The sequence below is a fragment of the Pristiophorus japonicus genome, chromosome 8, assembly GCF_044704955.1.
Source record: "Pristiophorus japonicus isolate sPriJap1 chromosome 8, sPriJap1.hap1, whole genome shotgun sequence".
Classification (NCBI taxonomy): Eukaryota; Metazoa; Chordata; class Chondrichthyes; family Pristiophoridae; genus Pristiophorus; species Pristiophorus japonicus.
In genome coordinates this window covers 186,651,890-186,669,469 of record NC_091984.1, presented here as the reverse complement: position 1 = coordinate 186,669,469, position 17,580 = coordinate 186,651,890, and the positions used below count along the sequence as shown (strand labels likewise).

Sequence of the window (17,580 nt, the reverse complement as noted above, 5' to 3'; positions counted from 1 at the left end):
GGAACACCACGTTGGCGATTTGGTCCACAGCCTTGGTGTCAGCATGCTTTTCTCATCCACCAGGTTCCCGAAATATCGACTTGTCTGTTCTCGCCATCTGATCCATCTGATCTGATGATTATTATCAGCATTTTTCGTTATTGTTGCAATTTGCAGTATGTGCGATGGTTTTCTTTTTGTAATTCTGAACGTGTTACAGAAAATGGTATGTTTTAAAGGTGCAAAATATGAAAGCTTGCGAAATGCGCGGAGTCGAAAGGTTGAAATGAGTAAAGTAGAGGAGGGGAATGAAGAAGTGGACTTTGTGCCACGACTTGTGTTGAAAGCAGGAGTAAATGTGAAAGTTTTGCAGAAAGTGATATGTTTTAAAAGTGTAAAATATGGAACGCTTCACGAATTTGCGTGTCATCCTTGCGCAGGGGCCATGCTAATCTTCTCTGTATCGTTCCAATTTTAGTATATGTGCTGCCGAAGCGAGCACGAGTGCAAAGTTAAGATGGAGTGTTATATAAAGCGCCGATAATCTCAACACCTTCAGGTCATGGTCTCGTATTATTTCTCATCTTTCGACTTAAAATTCGCCAACAATATCATAGACGAGACGCAGCTCATCTGAAATTAAAAATGTCTCCTTTCATCACTTATCATTTCTTAACAGAAATATTTAAAGCAAAATACACCGAAATGTAAATGAGGGCGGTGGGCGGGGTTTAACCGCGGCAATTCACACTCCCCTTGTCGAGCACTCAGGGGCAGTGCCTGCCTTTCCACACACATCGCTCTTGGCCTGGGCACTTCTCCCCTCCCCCTCAGCGCTCCTGCCCAATTCTCCCCTCCCCCTCAGCGCTGCTACCTCCTTCTGCCATTGGCGCTGTGCCTTCAGCTCTCTGGGGCTGAAGCTGTGCAACACTGTTCGTAAACCTCCACCTTTCTCTTCCATGAAGGCTTCCTTACAATTTACCTCTTTAACCATACTTTTGGCCACCTGTGCTAATATCTCCTTATTTCAAATCTTGTCTGATTGCTTTCCTCTGAAGCAGGACGTTTTACTCTGCTAACGGCGCTATATCAATGCAAGTTGTTGCCTTCTACATTGTCAGGATCATTGAAATTAATGTTACTAATACTCCATATGGTATGTTGCCTCCCTGGTGCCAATGTAAGGGACAACACTCAGAGGGTGCACAACATTCTACAGGAGGGAGGGGAAGATCCAGATGTTGTGGTCAATGTCACAACCAATGACATAGGGAGGAGGAAGGTTGAGGTCATGCAGTCAGAGTTTAAGGAGCATTAAAGCGGCAGGCGACCGGACGCCCGGGGTCACACTTACAAACTGAACGGAGGTGCACGCAAATGGCATGTTGGCCTTCATAGCGAGAGGATATGAGTATAGGAGCAGCGAGGTCTTACTGCAGTTGCACAGTGCCTTGTTGAGGCCGCACATTGAATATTGTGTACAGTTTTGCCTCCTAATCTGAGGAAGGACATTCTTGCTATTGAGGGAGTGCAGCCAAGGTTCACCAGACTGATTCCTGGGATGGCAGGACTGACATATGAAGAAAGACTGGATCGACTAGGCTTATATTCACTGGAATGTAGAAGAATGAGAGGGGATTATAGAGAAACATGTAGAATTCTGATGGGATTGGACAGGTTAGATACAGGAAGAATGTTCCCGATGTTGGGGTTGTCCAGAACCAGGGGTCACATTCTAAGGATAAGGGGTAAGCCATTTAGGACCGAGATGAGGAGAAACGTCTTCACTCAGAGAATTGTGAACCTGTGAAATTCTCTACCACAGAAAGATGTTGAGGCCAGTTCGTTAGATTTATTCAAAAGGGAGTTAAATGTGGCCCTTACGGTTAAAGCGATCAATAGGTATGGAGAGAAAGCTGGAATCGGGTACGGAAGTTGCATGATCAGCCATGATCATATTGAATAATGGTGCCGGCTCGAAGGGTCGAATGGCCGACTCCTGCACCTATTTTCTATGTTTCTATGTTCCGCAAAGCAGTCACCCAATGTGCGTCTGTGTCCCAATGTAGACCAGCGAATACAGTTTACTGAATTGCAACAAGTACAAGTAAATCTCTTGTACATCATTTTGCATTAACATTAATTATCCATTCTGGTTAACTATAAGCACTTGCATACTTCACAATTGATATATTATTCACCTCCCAAAATAAGTGCCATTTTGGATTTTCAACTGACCATCACTGACCCAAAATTTACTTCAAACAGTCACATAAGCACATTTTAACGCCCAGAACCCCAACTTACAAAGTCAGTCCACTGGCTCTCTGGCGCAGTTCACAGACACACTGTATCCCATCCAACCCCCACCAACCCTTTCACTGAGAAACTCTCTTCTCCCCTTCTAATGCAGTTAAATGCAAGTTAAGTGCAGTTGGCCAAAGTGTCAATCCTAGCTTCTCATCATCTATTGCCCCCAAAGCACAGTTAAAAGCTTCCGCCAGTTTCTTGCCATCCGCTTGTACTTTTTAGTGCACACATTTCCCCCTGTCATGGACAGGAGTAAAAACATTTGAAAATAATGTTTGAGCGGAACACCACGTTGGCGATTTGGTCCACAGCCTTGGTGTCAGCATGCTTTTCTCATCCACCAGGTTCCCGAAATATCGACTTGTCTGTTCTCGCCATCTGATCCATCTGATCTGATGATTATTATCAGCATTTTTCGTTATTGTTGCAATTTGCAGTATGTGCGATGGTTTTCTTTTTGTAATTCTGAACGTGTTACAGAAAATGGTATGTTTTAAAGGTGCAAAATATGAAAGCTTGCGAAATGCGCGGAGTCGAAAGGTTGAAATGAGTGAAGTAGAGGAGGGGAATGAAGAAGTGGACTTTGTGCCACGACTTGTGTTGAAAGCAGGAGTAAATGTGAAAGTTTTGCAGAAAGTGATATGTTTTAAAAGTGTAAAATATGGAACGCTTCACGAATTTGCGTGTCATCCTTGCGCAGGGGCCATGCTAATCTTCTCTGTATCGTTCCAATTTTAGTATATGTGCTGCCGAAGCGAGCACGAATGCAAAGTTAAGATGGAGTGTTATATAAAGCGCCGATAATCTCAACACCTTCAGGTCATGGTCTCGTATTATTTCTCATCTTTCGACTTAAAATTCGCCAACAATATCATAGACGAGACGCAGCTCATCTGAAATTAAAAATGTCTCCTTTCATCACTTATCATTTCTTAACAGAAATATTTAAAGCAAAATACACCGAAATGTAAATGAGGGCGGTGGGCGGGGTTTAACCGCGGCATTCACACTCCCCTTGTCGAGCACTCAGGGGCAGTGCCTGCCTTTCCACACACATCGCTCTTGGCCTGGGCACTTCTCCCCTCCCCCTCAGCGCTCCTGCCCCCTTCTCCCCTCCCCCTCAGCGCTCCTGCCCACTTCTCCCCTCCCCCTCAGCGCTGCTACCTCCTTCTGCCATTTTCGCTGTGCCTTCAGCTCTCTGGGGCTGAAGCTGTGCAACACTGTTCGTAAACCTCCACCTTTCTCTTCCATGAAGGCTTCCTTACAATTTACCTCTTTAACCATACTTTTGGCCACCTGTGCTAATATCTCCTTATGTCAAATCTTGTCTGATTGCTTTCCTCTGAAGCAGGACGTTTTACTCTGCTAACGGCGCTATATCAATGCAAGTTGTTGCCTTCTACATTGTCAGGATCATTGAAATTAATGTTACTAATACTCCATATGGTATGCTGCCTCCCTGGTGCCAATGTAAGGGACAACACTCAGAGGGTGCACAACATTCTACAGGAGGGAGGGGAAGATCCAGATGTTGTGGTCAATGTCACAACCAATGACATAGGGAGGAGGAAGGTTGAGGTCATGCAGTCAGAGTTTAAGGAGCATTAAAGCGGCAGGCGACCGGACGCCCGGGGTCACACTTACAAACTGAACGGAGGTGCACGCAAATGGCATGTTGGCCTTCATAGCGACAGGATATGAGTATAGGAGCAGCGAGGTCTTACTGCAGTTGCACAGTGCCTTGGTGAGGCCGCACATTGAATATTGTGTACAGTTTTGCCTCCTAATCTGAGGAAGGACATTCTTGCTATTGAGGGAGTGCAGCCAAGGTTCACCAGACTGATTCCTGGGATGGCAGGACTGACATATGAAGAAAGACTGGATCGACTCGGCTTATATTCACTGGAATGTAGAAGAATGAGAGGGGATTACAGAGAAACATGTAGAATCCTGATGGGATTGGACAGGTTAGATACAGGAAGAATGTTCCCGATGTTGGGGTTGTCCAGAACCAGGGGTCACATTCTAAGGATAAGGGGTAAGCCATTTAGGACCGAGATGAGGAGAAACGTCTTCACTCAGAGAATTGTGAACCTGTGAAATTCTCTACCACAGAAAGATGTTGAGGCCAGTTCGTTAGATTTATTCAAAAGGGAGTTAAATGTGGCCCTTACGGTTAAAGCGATCAATAGGTATGGAGAGAAAGCAGGAATCGGGTACGGAAGTTGCATGATCAGCCATGATCATATTGAATGATGGTGCCGGCTCGAAGGGTCGAATGGCCGACTCCTGCACCTATTTTCTATGTTTCTATGTTCCGCAAAGCAGTCACCCAATGTGCGTCTGTGTCCCAATGTAGACCAGCGAATACAGTTTACTGAATTGCAACAAGTACAAGTAAATCTCTTATACATCATTTTGCATTAACATTAATTATCCATTCTGGTTAACTATAAGCACTTGCATACTTCACAATTGATATATTATTCACCTCCCAAAATAAGTGCCATTTTGGATTTTCAACTGACCATCACTGACCCAAAATTTACTTCAAACAGTCACATAAGCACATTTTAACGCCCAGAACCCCAACTTACAAAGTCAGTCCACTGGCTCTCTGGCGCAGTTCACAGACACACTGTATCCCATCCAACCCCCACCAACCCTTTCACTGAGAAACTCTCTTCTCCCCTTCTAATGCAGTTAAATGCAAGTTAAGTGCAGTTGGCCAAAGTGTCAATCCTAGCTTCTCATCATCTATTGCCCCCAAAGCACAGTTAAAAGCTTCCGCCAGTTTCTTGCCATCCGCTTGTACTTTTTAGTGCACACATTTCCCCCTGTCATGGACAGGAGTAAAAACATTTGAAAATAATGTTTGAGCGGAACACCACGTTGGCGATTTGGTCCACAGCCTTGGTGTCAGCATGCTTTTCTCATCCACCAGGTTCCCGAAATATCGACTTGTCTGTTCTCGCCATCTGATCCATCTGATCTGATGATTATTATCAGCATTTTTCGTTATTGTTGCAATTTGCAGTATGTGCGATGGTTTTCTTTTTGTAATTCTGAACGTGTTACAGAAAATGGTATGTTTTAAAGGTGCAAAATATGAAAGCTTGCGAAATGCGCGGAGTCGAAAGGTTGAAATGAGTGAAGTAGAGGAGGGGAATGAAGAAGTGGACTTTGTGCCACGACTTGTGTTGAAAGCAGGAGTAAATGTGAAAGTTTTGCAGAAAGTGATATGTTTTAAAAGTGTAAAATATGGAACGCTTCACGAATTTGCGTGTCATCCTTGCGCAGGGGCCATGCTAATCTTCTCTGTATCGTTCCAATTTTAGTATATGTGCTGCCGAAGCGAGCACGAGTGCAAAGTTAAGATGGAGTGTTATATAAAGCGCCGATAATCTCAACACCTTCAGGTCATGGTCTCGTATTATTTCTCATCTTTCGACTTAAAATTCGCCAACAATATCATAGACGAGACGCAGCTCATCTGAAATTAAAAATGTCTCCTTTCATCACTTATCATTTCTTAACAGAAATATTTAAAGCAAAATACACCGAAATGTAAATGAGGGCGGTGGGCGGGGTTTAACCGCGGCAATTCACACTCCCCTTGTCGAGCACTCAGGGGCAGTGCCTGCCTTTCCACACACATCGCTCTTGGCCTGGGCACTTCTCCCCTCCCCCTCAGCGCTCCTGCCCAATTCTCCCCTCCCCCTCAGCGCTGCTACCTCCTTCTGCCATTGGCGCTGTGCCTTCAGCTCTCTGGGGCTGAAGCTGTGCAACACTGTTCGTAAACCTCCACCTTTCTCTTCCATGAAGGCTTCCTTACAATTTACCTCTTTAACCATACTTTTGGCCACCTGTGCTAATATCTCCTTATTTCAAATCTTGTCTGATTGCTTTCCTCTGAAGCAGGACGTTTTACTCTGCTAACGGCGCTATATCAATGCAAGTTGTTGCCTTCTACATTGTCAGGATCATTGAAATTAATGTTACTAATACTCCATATGGTATGTTGCCTCCCTGGTGCCAATGTAAGGGACAACACTCAGAGGGTGCACAACATTCTACAGGAGGGAGGGGAAGATCCAGATGTTGTGGTCAATGTCACAACCAATGACATAGGGAGGAGGAAGGTTGAGGTCATGCAGTCAGAGTTTAAGGAGCATTAAAGCGGCAGGCGACCGGACGCCCGGGGTCACACTTACAAACTGAACGGAGGTGCACGCAAATGGCATGTTGGCCTTCATAGCGAGAGGATATGAGTATAGGAGCAGCGAGGTCTTACTGCAGTTGCACAGTGCCTTGTTGAGGCCGCACATTGAATATTGTGTACAGTTTTGCCTCCTAATCTGAGGAAGGACATTCTTGCTATTGAGGGAGTGCAGCCAAGGTTCACCAGACTGATTCCTGGGATGGCAGGATTGACATATGAAGAAAGACTGGATCGACTAGGCTTATATTCACTGGAATGTAGAAGAATGAGAGGGGATTATAGAGAAACATGTAGAATTCTGATGGGATTGGACAGGTTAGATACAGGAAGAATGTTCCCGATGTTGGGGTTGTCCAGAACCAGGGGTCACATTCTAAGGATAAGGGGTAAGCCATTTAGGACCGAGATGAGGAGAAACGTCTTCACTCAGAGAATTGTGAACCTGTGAAATTCTCTACCACAGAAAGATGTTGAGGCCAGTTCGTTAGATTTATTCAAAAGGGAGTTAAATGTGGCCCTTACGGTTAAAGCGATCAATAGGTATGGAGAGAAAGCTGGAATCGGGTACGGAAGTTGCATGATCAGCCATGATCATATTGAATAATGGTGCCGGCTCGAAGGGTCGAATGGCCGACTCCTGCACCTATTTTCTATGTTTCTATGTTCCGCAAAGCAGTCACCCAATGTGCGTCTGTGTCCCAATGTAGACCAGCGAATACAGTTTACTGAATTGCAACAAGTACAAGTAAATCTCTTGTACATCATTTTGCATTAACATTAATTATCCATTCTGGTTAACTATAAGCACTTGCATACTTCACAATTGATATATTATTCACCTCCCAAAATAAGTGCCATTTTGGATTTTCAACTGACCATCACTGACCCAAAATTTACTTCAAACAGTCACATAAGCACATTTTAACGCCCAGAACCCCAACTTACAAAGTCAGTCCACTGGCTCTCTGGCGCAGTTCACAGACACACTGTATCCCATCCAACCCCCACCAACCCTTTCACTGAGAAACTCTCTTCTCCCCTTCTAATGCAGTTAAATGCAAGTTAAGTGCAGTTGGCCAAAGTGTCAATCCTAGCTTCTCATCATCTATTGCCCCCAAAGCACAGTTAAAAGCTTCCGCCAGTTTCTTGCCATCCGCTTGTACTTTTTAGTGCACACATTTCCCCCTGTCATGGACAGGAGTAAAAACATTTGAAAATAATGTTTGAGCGGAACACCACGTTGGCGATTTGGTCCACAGCCTTGGTGTCAGCATGCTTTTCTCATCCACCAGGTTCCCGAAATATCGACTTGTCTGTTCTCGCCATCTGATCCATCTGATCTGATGATTATTATCAGCATTTTTCGTTATTGTTGCAATTTGCAGTATGTGCGATGGTTTTCTTTTTGTAATTCTGAACGTGTTACAGAAAATGGTATGTTTTAAAGGTGCAAAATATGAAAGCTTGCGAAATGCGCGGAGTCGAAAGGTTGAAATGAGTGAAGTAGAGGAGGGGAATGAAGAAGTGGACTTTGTGCCACGACTTGTGTTGAAAGCAGGAGTAAATGTGAAAGTTTTGCAGAAAGTGATATGTTTTAAAAGTGTAAAATATGGAACGCTTCACGAATTTGCGTGTCATCCTTGCGCAGGGGCCATGCTAATCTTCTCTGTATCGTTCCAATTTTAGTATATGTGCTGCCGAAGCGAGCACGAATGCAAAGTTAAGATGGAGTGTTATATAAAGCGCCGATAATCTCAACACCTTCAGGTCATGGTCTCGTATTATTTCTCATCTTTCGACTTAAAATTCGCCAACAATATCATAGACGAGACGCAGCTCATCTGAAATTAAAAATGTCTCCTTTCATCACTTATCATTTCTTAACAGAAATATTTAAAGCAAAATACACCGAAATGTAAATGAGGGCGGTGGGCGGGGTTTAACCGCGGCATTCACACTCCCCTTGTCGAGCACTCAGGGGCAGTGCCTGCCTTTCCACACACATCGCTCTTGGCCTGGGCACTTCTCCCCTCCCCCTCAGCGCTCCTGCCCCCTTCTCCCCTCCCCCTCAGCGCTCCTGCCCACTTCTCCCCTCCCCCTCAGCGCTGCTACCTCCTTCTGCCATTTTCGCTGTGCCTTCAGCTCTCTGGGGCTGAAGCTGTGCAACACTGTTCGTAAACCTCCACCTTTCTCTTCCATGAAGGCTTCCTTACAATTTACCTCTTTAACCATACTTTTGGCCACCTGTGCTAATATCTCCTTATGTCAAATCTTGTCTGATTGCTTTCCTCTGAAGCAGGACGTTTTACTCTGCTAACGGCGCTATATCAATGCAAGTTGTTGCCTTCTACATTGTCAGGATCATTGAAATTAATGTTACTAATACTCCATATGGTATGCTGCCTCCCTGGTGCCAATGTAAGGGACAACACTCAGAGGGTGCACAACATTCTACAGGAGGGAGGGGAAGATCCAGATGTTGTGGTCAATGTCACAACCAATGACATAGGGAGGAGGAAGGTTGAGGTCATGCAGTCAGAGTTTAAGGAGCATTAAAGCGGCAGGCGACCGGACGCCCGGGGTCACACTTACAAACTGAACGGAGGTGCACGCAAATGGCATGTTGGCCTTCATAGCGACAGGATATGAGTATAGGAGCAGCGAGGTCTTACTGCAGTTGCACAGTGCCTTGGTGAGGCCGCACATTGAATATTGTGTACAGTTTTGCCTCCTAATCTGAGGAAGGACATTCTTGCTATTGAGGGAGTGCAGCCAAGGTTCACCAGACTGATTCCTGGGATGGCAGGACTGACATATGAAGAAAGACTGGATCGACTCGGCTTATATTCACTGGAATGTAGAAGAATGAGAGGGGATTACAGAGAAACATGTAGAATCCTGATGGGATTGGACAGGTTAGATACAGGAAGAATGTTCCCGATGTTGGGGTTGTCCAGAACCAGGGGTCACATTCTAAGGATAAGGGGTAAGCCATTTAGGACCGAGATGAGGAGAAACGTCTTCACTCAGAGAATTGTGAACCTGTGAAATTCTCTACCACAGAAAGATGTTGAGGCCAGTTCGTTAGATTTATTCAAAAGGGAGTTAAATGTGGCCCTTACGGTTAAAGCGATCAATAGGTATGGAGAGAAAGCAGGAATCGGGTACGGAAGTTGCATGATCAGCCATGATCATATTGAATGATGGTGCCGGCTCGAAGGGTCGAATGGCCGACTCCTGCACCTATTTTCTATGTTTCTATGTTCCGCAAAGCAGTCACCCAATGTGCGTCTGTGTCCCAATGTAGACCAGCGAATACAGTTTACTGAATTGCAACAAGTACAAGTAAATCTCTTATACATCATTTTGCATTAACATTAATTATCCATTCTGGTTAACTATAAGCACTTGCATACTTCACAATTGATATATTATTCACCTCCCAAAATAAGTGCCATTTTGGATTTTCAACTGACCATCACTGACCCAAAATTTACTTCAAACAGTCACATAAGCACATTTTAACGCCCAGAACCCCAACTTACAAAGTCAGTCCACTGGCTCTCTGGCGCAGTTCACAGACACACTGTATCCCATCCAACCCCCACCAACCCTTTCACTGAGAAACTCTCTTCTCCCCTTCTAATGCAGTTAAATGCAAGTTAAGTGCAGTTGGCCAAAGTGTCAATCCTAGCTTCTCATCATCTATTGCCCCCAAAGCACAGTTAAAAGCTTCCGCCAGTTTCTTGCCATCCGCTTGTACTTTTTAGTGCACACATTTCCCCCTGTCATGGACAGGAGTAAAAACATTTGAAAATAATGTTTGAGCGGAACACCACGTTGGCGATTTGGTCCACAGCCTTGGTGTCAGCATGCTTTTCTCATCCACCAGGTTCCCGAAATATCGACTTGTCTGTTCTCGCCATCTGATCCATCTGATCTGATGATTATTATCAGCATTTTTCGTTATTGTTGCAATTTGCAGTATGTGCGATGGTTTTCTTTTTGTAATTCTGAACGTGTTACAGAAAATGGTATGTTTTAAAGGTGCAAAATATGAAAGCTTGCGAAATGCGCGGAGTCGAAAGGTTGAAATGAGTGAAGTAGAGGAGGGGAATGAAGAAGTGGACTTTGTGCCACGACTTGTGTTGAAAGCAGGAGTAAATGTGAAAGTTTTGCAGAAAGTGATATGTTTTAAAAGTGTAAAATATGGAACGCTTCACGAATTTGCGTGTCATCCTTGCGCAGGGGCCATGCTAATCTTCTCTGTATCGTTCCAATTTTAGTATATGTGCTGCCGAAGCGAGCACGAGTGCAAAGTTAAGATGGAGTGTTATATAAAGCGCCGATAATCTCAACACCTTCAGGTCATGGTCTCGTATTATTTCTCATCTTTCGACTTAAAATTCGCCAACAATATCATAGACGAGACGCAGCTCATCTGAAATTAAAAATGTCTCCTTTCATCACTTATCATTTCTTAACAGAAATATTTAAAGCAAAATACACCGAAATGTAAATGAGGGCGGTGGGCGGGGTTTAACCGCGGCAATTCACACTCCCCTTGTCGAGCACTCAGGGGCAGTGCCTGCCTTTCCACACACATCGCTCTTGGCCTGGGCACTTCTCCCCTCCCCCTCAGCGCTCCTGCCCAATTCTCCCCTCCCCCTCAGCGCTGCTACCTCCTTCTGCCATTGGCGCTGTGCCTTCAGCTCTCTGGGGCTGAAGCTGTGCAACACTGTTCGTAAACCTCCACCTTTCTCTTCCATGAAGGCTTCCTTACAATTTACCTCTTTAACCATACTTTTGGCCACCTGTGCTAATATCTCCTTATTTCAAATCTTGTCTGATTGCTTTCCTCTGAAGCAGGACGTTTTACTCTGCTAACGGCGCTATATCAATGCAAGTTGTTGCCTTCTACATTGTCAGGATCATTGAAATTAATGTTACTAATACTCCATATGGTATGTTGCCTCCCTGGTGCCAATGTAAGGGACAACACTCAGAGGGTGCACAACATTCTACAGGAGGGAGGGGAAGATCCAGATGTTGTGGTCAATGTCACAACCAATGACATAGGGAGGAGGAAGGTTGAGGTCATGCAGTCAGAGTTTAAGGAGCATTAAAGCGGCAGGCGACCGGACGCCCGGGGTCACACTTACAAACTGAACGGAGGTGCACGCAAATGGCATGTTGGCCTTCATAGCGAGAGGATATGAGTATAGGAGCAGCGAGGTCTTACTGCAGTTGCACAGTGCCTTGTTGAGGCCGCACATTGAATATTGTGTACAGTTTTGCCTCCTAATCTGAGGAAGGACATTCTTGCTATTGAGGGAGTGCAGCCAAGGTTCACCAGACTGATTCCTGGGATGGCAGGATTGACATATGAAGAAAGACTGGATCGACTAGGCTTATATTCACTGGAATGTAGAAGAATGAGAGGGGATTATAGAGAAACATGTAGAATTCTGATGGGATTGGACAGGTTAGATACAGGAAGAATGTTCCCGATGTTGGGGTTGTCCAGAACCAGGGGTCACATTCTAAGGATAAGGGGTAAGCCATTTAGGACCGAGATGAGGAGAAACGTCTTCACTCAGAGAATTGTGAACCTGTGAAATTCTCTACCACAGAAAGATGTTGAGGCCAGTTCGTTAGATTTATTCAAAAGGGAGTTAAATGTGGCCCTTACGGTTAAAGCGATCAATAGGTATGGAGAGAAAGCTGGAATCGGGTACGGAAGTTGCATGATCAGCCATGATCATATTGAATGATGGTGCCGGCTCGAAGGGTCGAATGGCCGACTCCTGCACCTATTTTCTATGTTTCTATGTTCCGCAAAGCAGTCACCCAATGTGCGTCTGTGTCCCAATGTAGACCAGCGAATACAGTTTACTGAATTGCAACAAGTACAAGTAAATCTCTTGTACATCATTTTGCATTAACATTAATTATCCATTCTGGTTAACTATAAGCACTTGCATACTTCACAATTGATATATTATTCACCTCCCAAAATAAGTGCCATTTTGGATTTTCAACTGACCATCACTGACCCAAAATTTACTTCAAACAGTCACATAAGCACATTTTAACGCCCAGAACCCCAACTTACAAAGTCAGTCCACTGGCTCTCTGGCGCAGTTCACAGACACACTGTATCCCATCCAACCCCCACCAACCCTTTCACTGAGAAACTCTCTTCTCCCCTTCTAATGCAGTTAAATGCAAGTTAAGTGCAGTTGGCCAAAGTGTCAATCCTAGCTTCTCATCATCTATTGCCCCCAAAGCACAGTTAAAAGCTTCCGCCAGTTTCTTGCCATCCGCTTGTACTTTTTAGTGCACACATTTCCCCCTGTCATGGACAGGAGTAAAAACATTTGAAAATAATGTTTGAGCGGAACACCACGTTGGCGATTTGGTCCACAGCCTTGGTGTCAGCATGCTTTTCTCATCCACCAGGTTCCCGAAATATCGACTTGTCTGTTCTCGCCATCTGATCCATCTGATCTGATGATTATTATCAGCATTTTTCGTTATTGTTGCAATTTGCAGTATGTGCGATGGTTTTCTTTTTGTAATTCTGAACGTGTTACAGAAAATGGTATGTTTTAAAGGTGCAAAATATGAAAGCTTGCGAAATGTGCGGAGTCGAAAGGTTGAAATGAGTGAAGTAGAGGAGGAGAATGAAGAAGTGGACTTTGTGCCACGACTTGTGTTGAAAGCAGGAGTAAATGTGAAAGTTTTGCAGAAAGTGATATGTTTTAAAAGTGTAAAATATGGAACGCTTCACGAATTTGCGTGTCATCCTTGCGCAGGGGCCATGCTAATCTTCTCTGTATCGTTCCAATTTTAGTATATGTGCTGCCGAAGCGAGCACGAATGCAAAGTTAAGATGGAGTGTTATATAAAGCGCCGATAATCTCAACACCTTCAGGTCATGGTCTCGTATTATTTCTCATCTTTCGACTTAAAATTCGCCAACAATATCATAGACGAGACGCAGCTCATCTGAAATTAAAAATGTCTCCTTTCATCACTTATCATTTCTTAACAGAAATATTTAAAGCAAAATACACCGAAATGTAAATGAGGGCGGTGGGCGGGGTTTAACCGCGGCATTCACACTCCCCTTGTCGAGCACTCAGGGGCAGTGCCTGCCTTTCCACACACATCGCTCTTGGCCTGGGCACTTCTCCCCTCCCCCTCAGCGCTCCTGCCCCCTTCTCCCCTCCCCCTCAGCGCTCCTGCCCACTTCTCCCCTCCCCCTCAGCGCTGCTACCTCCTTCTGCCATTTTCGCTGTGCCTTCAGCTCTCTGGGGCTGAAGCTGTGCAACACTGTTCGTAAACCTCCACCTTTCTCTTCCATGAAGGCTTCCTTACAATTTACCTCTTTAACCATACTTTTGGCCACCTGTGCTAATATCTCCTTATGTCAAATCTTGTCTGATTGCTTTCCTCTGAAGCAGGACGTTTTACTCTGCTAACGGCGCTATATCAATGCAAGTTGTTGCCTTCTACATTGTCAGGATCATTGAAATTAATGTTACTAATACTCCATATGGTATGCTGCCTCCCTGGTGCCAATGTAAGGGACAACACTCAGAGGGTGCACAACATTCTACAGGAGGGAGGGGAAGATCCAGATGTTGTGGTCAATGTCACAACCAATGACATAGGGAGGAGGAAGGTTGAGGTCATGCAGTCAGAGTTTAAGGAGCATTAAAGCGGCAGGCGACCGGACGCCCGGGGTCACACTTACAAACTGAACGGAGGTGCACGCAAATGGCATGTTGGCCTTCATAGCGACAGGATATGAGTATAGGAGCAGCGAGGTCTTACTGCAGTTGCACAGTGCCTTGGTGAGGCCGCACATTGAATATTGTGTACAGTTTTGCCTCCTAATCTGAGGAAGGACATTCTTGCTATTGAGGGAGTGCAGCCAAGGTTCACCAGACTGATTCCTGGGATGGCAGGACTGACATATGAAGAAAGACTGGATCGACTCGGCTTATATTCACTGGAATGTAGAAGAATGAGAGGGGATTACAGAGAAACATGTAGAATCCTGATGGGATTGGACAGGTTAGATACAGGAAGAATGTTCCCGATGTTGGGGTTGTCCAGAACCAGGGGTCACATTCTAAGGATAAGGGGTAAGCCATTTAGGACCGAGATGAGGAGAAACGTCTTCACTCAGAGAATTGTGAACCTGTGAAATTCTCTACCACAGAAAGATGTTGAGGCCAGTTCGTTAGATTTATTCAAAAGGGAGTTAAATGTGGCCCTTACGGTTAAAGCGATCAATAGGTATGGAGAGAAAGCAGGAATCGGGTACGGAAGTTGCATGATCAGCCATGATCATATTGAATGATGGTGCCGGCTCGAAGGGTCGAATGGCCGACTCCTGCACCTATTTTCTATGTTTCTATGTTCCGCAAAGCAGTCACCCAATGTGCGTCTGTGTCCCAATGTAGACCAGCGAATACAGTTTACTGAATTGCAACAAGTACAAGTAAATCTCTTGTACATCATTTTGCATTAACATTAATTATCCATTCTGGTTAACTATAAGCACTTGCATACTTCACAATTGATATATTATTCACCTCCCAAAATAAGTGCCATTTTGGATTTTCAACTGACCATCACTGACCCAAAATTTACTTCAAACAGTCACATAAGCACATTTTAACGCCCAGAACCCCAACTTACAAAGTCAGTCCACTGGCTCTCTGGCGCAGTTCACAGACACACTGTATCCCATCCAACCCCCACCAACCCTTTCACTGAGAAACTCTCTTCTCCCCTTCTAATGCAGTTAAATGCAAGTTAAGTGCAGTTGGCCAAAGTGTCAATCCTAGCTTCTCATCATCTATTGCCCCCAAAGCACAGTTAAAAGCTTCCGCCAGTTTCTTGCCATCCGCTTGTACTTTTTAGTGCACACATTTCCCCCTGTCATGGACAGGAGTAAAAACATTTGAAAATAATGTTTGAGCGGAACACCACGTTGGCGATTTGGTCCACAGCCTTGGTGTCAGCATGCTTTTCTCATCCACCAGGTTCCCGAAATATCGACTTGTCTGTTCTCGCCATCTGATCCATCTGATCTGATGATTATTATCAGCATTTTTCGTTATTGTTGCAATTTGCAGTATGTGCGATGGTTTTCTTTTTGTAATTCTGAACGTGTTACAGAAAATGGTATGTTTTAAAGGTGCAAAATATGAAAGCTTGCGAAATGTGCGGAGTCGAAAGGTTGAAATGAGTGAAGTAGAGGAGGAGAATGAAGAAGTGGACTTTGTGCCACGACTTGTGTTGAAAGCAGGAGTAAATGTGAAAGTTTTGCAGAAAGTGATATGTTTTAAAAGTGTAAAATATGGAACGCTTCACGAATTTGCGTGTCATCCTTGCGCAGGGGCCATGCTAATCTTCTCTGTATCGTTCCAATTTTAGTATATGTGCTGCCGAAGCGAGCACGAATGCAAAGTTAAGATGGAGTGTTATATAAAGCGCCGATAATCTCAACACCTTCAGGTCATGGTCTCGTATTATTTCTCATCTTTCGACTTAAAATTCGCCAACAATATCATAGACGAGACGCAGCTCATCTGAAATTAAAAATGTCTCCTTTCATCACTTATCATTTCTTAACAGAAATATTTAAAGCAAAATACACCGAAATGTAAATGAGGGCGGTGGGCGGGGTTTAACCGCGGCAATTCACACTCCCCTTGTCGAGCACTCAGGGGCAGTGCCTGCCTTTCCACACACATCGCTCTTGGCCTGGGCACTTCTCCCCTCCCCCTCAGCGCTGCTACCTCCTTCTGCCATTGGCGCTGTGCCTTCAGCTCTCTGGGGCTGAAGCTGTGCAACACTGTTCGTAAACCTCCACCTTTCTCTTCCATGAAGGCTTCCTTACAATTTACCTCTTTAACCATACTTTTGGCCACCTGTGCTAATATCTCCTTGTTTCAAATCTTGTCTGATTGATTTCCTCTGAAGCAGGACGTTTTACTCTTCTAACGGCGCTATATCAATGCAAGTTGTTGCCTTCTACATTGTCAGGATCATTGAAATTAATGTTACTAATACTCCATATGGTATGTTGCCTCCCTGGTGCCAATGTAAGGGACAACACTCAGAGGGTGCACAACATTCTACAGGAGGGAGGGGAAGATCCAGATGTTGTGGTCAATGTCACAACCAATGACATAGGGAGGAGGAAGGTTGAGGTCATGCAGTCAGAGTTTAAGGAGCATTAAAGCGGCAGGCGACCGGACGCCCGGGGTCACACTTACAAACTGAACGGAGGTGCACGCAAATGGCATGTTGGCCTTCATAGCGAGAGGATATGAGTATAGGAGCAGCGAGGTCTTACTGCAGTTGCACAGTGCCTTGTTGAGGCCGCACATTGAATATTGTGTACAGTTTTGCCTCCTAATCTGAGGAAGGACATTCTTGCTATTGAGGGAGTGCAGCCAAGGTTCACCAGACTGATTCCTGGGATGGCAGGACTGACATATGAAGAAAGACTGGATCGACTAGGCTTATATTCACTGGAATGTAGAAGAATGAGAGGGGATTATAGAGAAACATGTAGAATTCTGATGGGATTGGACAGGTTAGATACAGGAAGAATGTTCCCGATGTTGGGGTTGTCCAGAACCAGGGGTCACATTCTAAGGATAAGGGGTAAGCCATTTAGGACCGAGGTGAGGAGAAACGTCTTCACTCAGAGAATTGTGAACCTGTGAAATTCTCCACCACAGAAAGATGTTGAGGCCAGTTCGTTAGATTTATTCAAAAGGGAGTTAAATGTGGCCCTTACGGTTAAAGCGATCAATAGGTATGGAGAGAAAGCAGGAATCGGGTACGGAAGTTGCATGATCAGCCATGATCATATTGAATGATGGTGCCGGCTCGAAGGGTCGAATGGCCGACTCCTGCACCTATTTTCTATGTTTCTATGTTCCGCAAAGCAGTCACCCAATGTGCGTCTGTGTCCCAATGTAGACCAGCGAATACAGTTTACTGAATTGCAACAAGTACAAGTAAATCTCTTGTAC

General features: G+C 44.8%; 7 non-coding genes across 7 annotated transcripts; all 7 read right to left on the bottom strand.

The window, feature by feature from the left end:
* Nucleotides 1-374: 374 nt before the first annotated feature.
* Nucleotides 375-481, bottom strand: LOC139270056 (U6 spliceosomal RNA). Its single transcript, XR_011594405.1, has one exon. It is a non-coding gene; the product is annotated as a U6 spliceosomal RNA (small nuclear RNA).
* A 2,463-nt stretch (nucleotides 482-2,944) lies between these two features.
* On the bottom strand, nucleotides 2,945-3,051 carry LOC139270077 (U6 spliceosomal RNA). Its single transcript, XR_011594426.1, has one exon. It is a non-coding gene; the product is annotated as a U6 spliceosomal RNA (small nuclear RNA).
* A 2,493-nt stretch (nucleotides 3,052-5,544) lies between these two features.
* On the bottom strand, nucleotides 5,545-5,651 carry LOC139270055 (U6 spliceosomal RNA). The gene has a single exon (XR_011594404.1). It is a non-coding gene; the product is annotated as a U6 spliceosomal RNA (small nuclear RNA).
* A 2,463-nt stretch (nucleotides 5,652-8,114) lies between these two features.
* Nucleotides 8,115-8,221, bottom strand: LOC139270076 (U6 spliceosomal RNA). The gene has a single exon (XR_011594425.1). It is a non-coding gene; the product is annotated as a U6 spliceosomal RNA (small nuclear RNA).
* A 2,493-nt stretch (nucleotides 8,222-10,714) lies between these two features.
* Nucleotides 10,715-10,821, bottom strand: LOC139270054 (U6 spliceosomal RNA). Its single transcript, XR_011594403.1, has one exon. It is a non-coding gene; the product is annotated as a U6 spliceosomal RNA (small nuclear RNA).
* Nucleotides 10,822-13,284: 2,463 nt separating this feature from the next.
* Nucleotides 13,285-13,391, bottom strand: LOC139270075 (U6 spliceosomal RNA). The gene has a single exon (XR_011594424.1). It is a non-coding gene; the product is annotated as a U6 spliceosomal RNA (small nuclear RNA).
* A 2,493-nt stretch (nucleotides 13,392-15,884) lies between these two features.
* Nucleotides 15,885-15,991, bottom strand: LOC139270074 (U6 spliceosomal RNA). Its single transcript, XR_011594423.1, has one exon. It is a non-coding gene; the product is annotated as a U6 spliceosomal RNA (small nuclear RNA).
* Nucleotides 15,992-17,580: the final 1,589 nt, after the last annotated feature.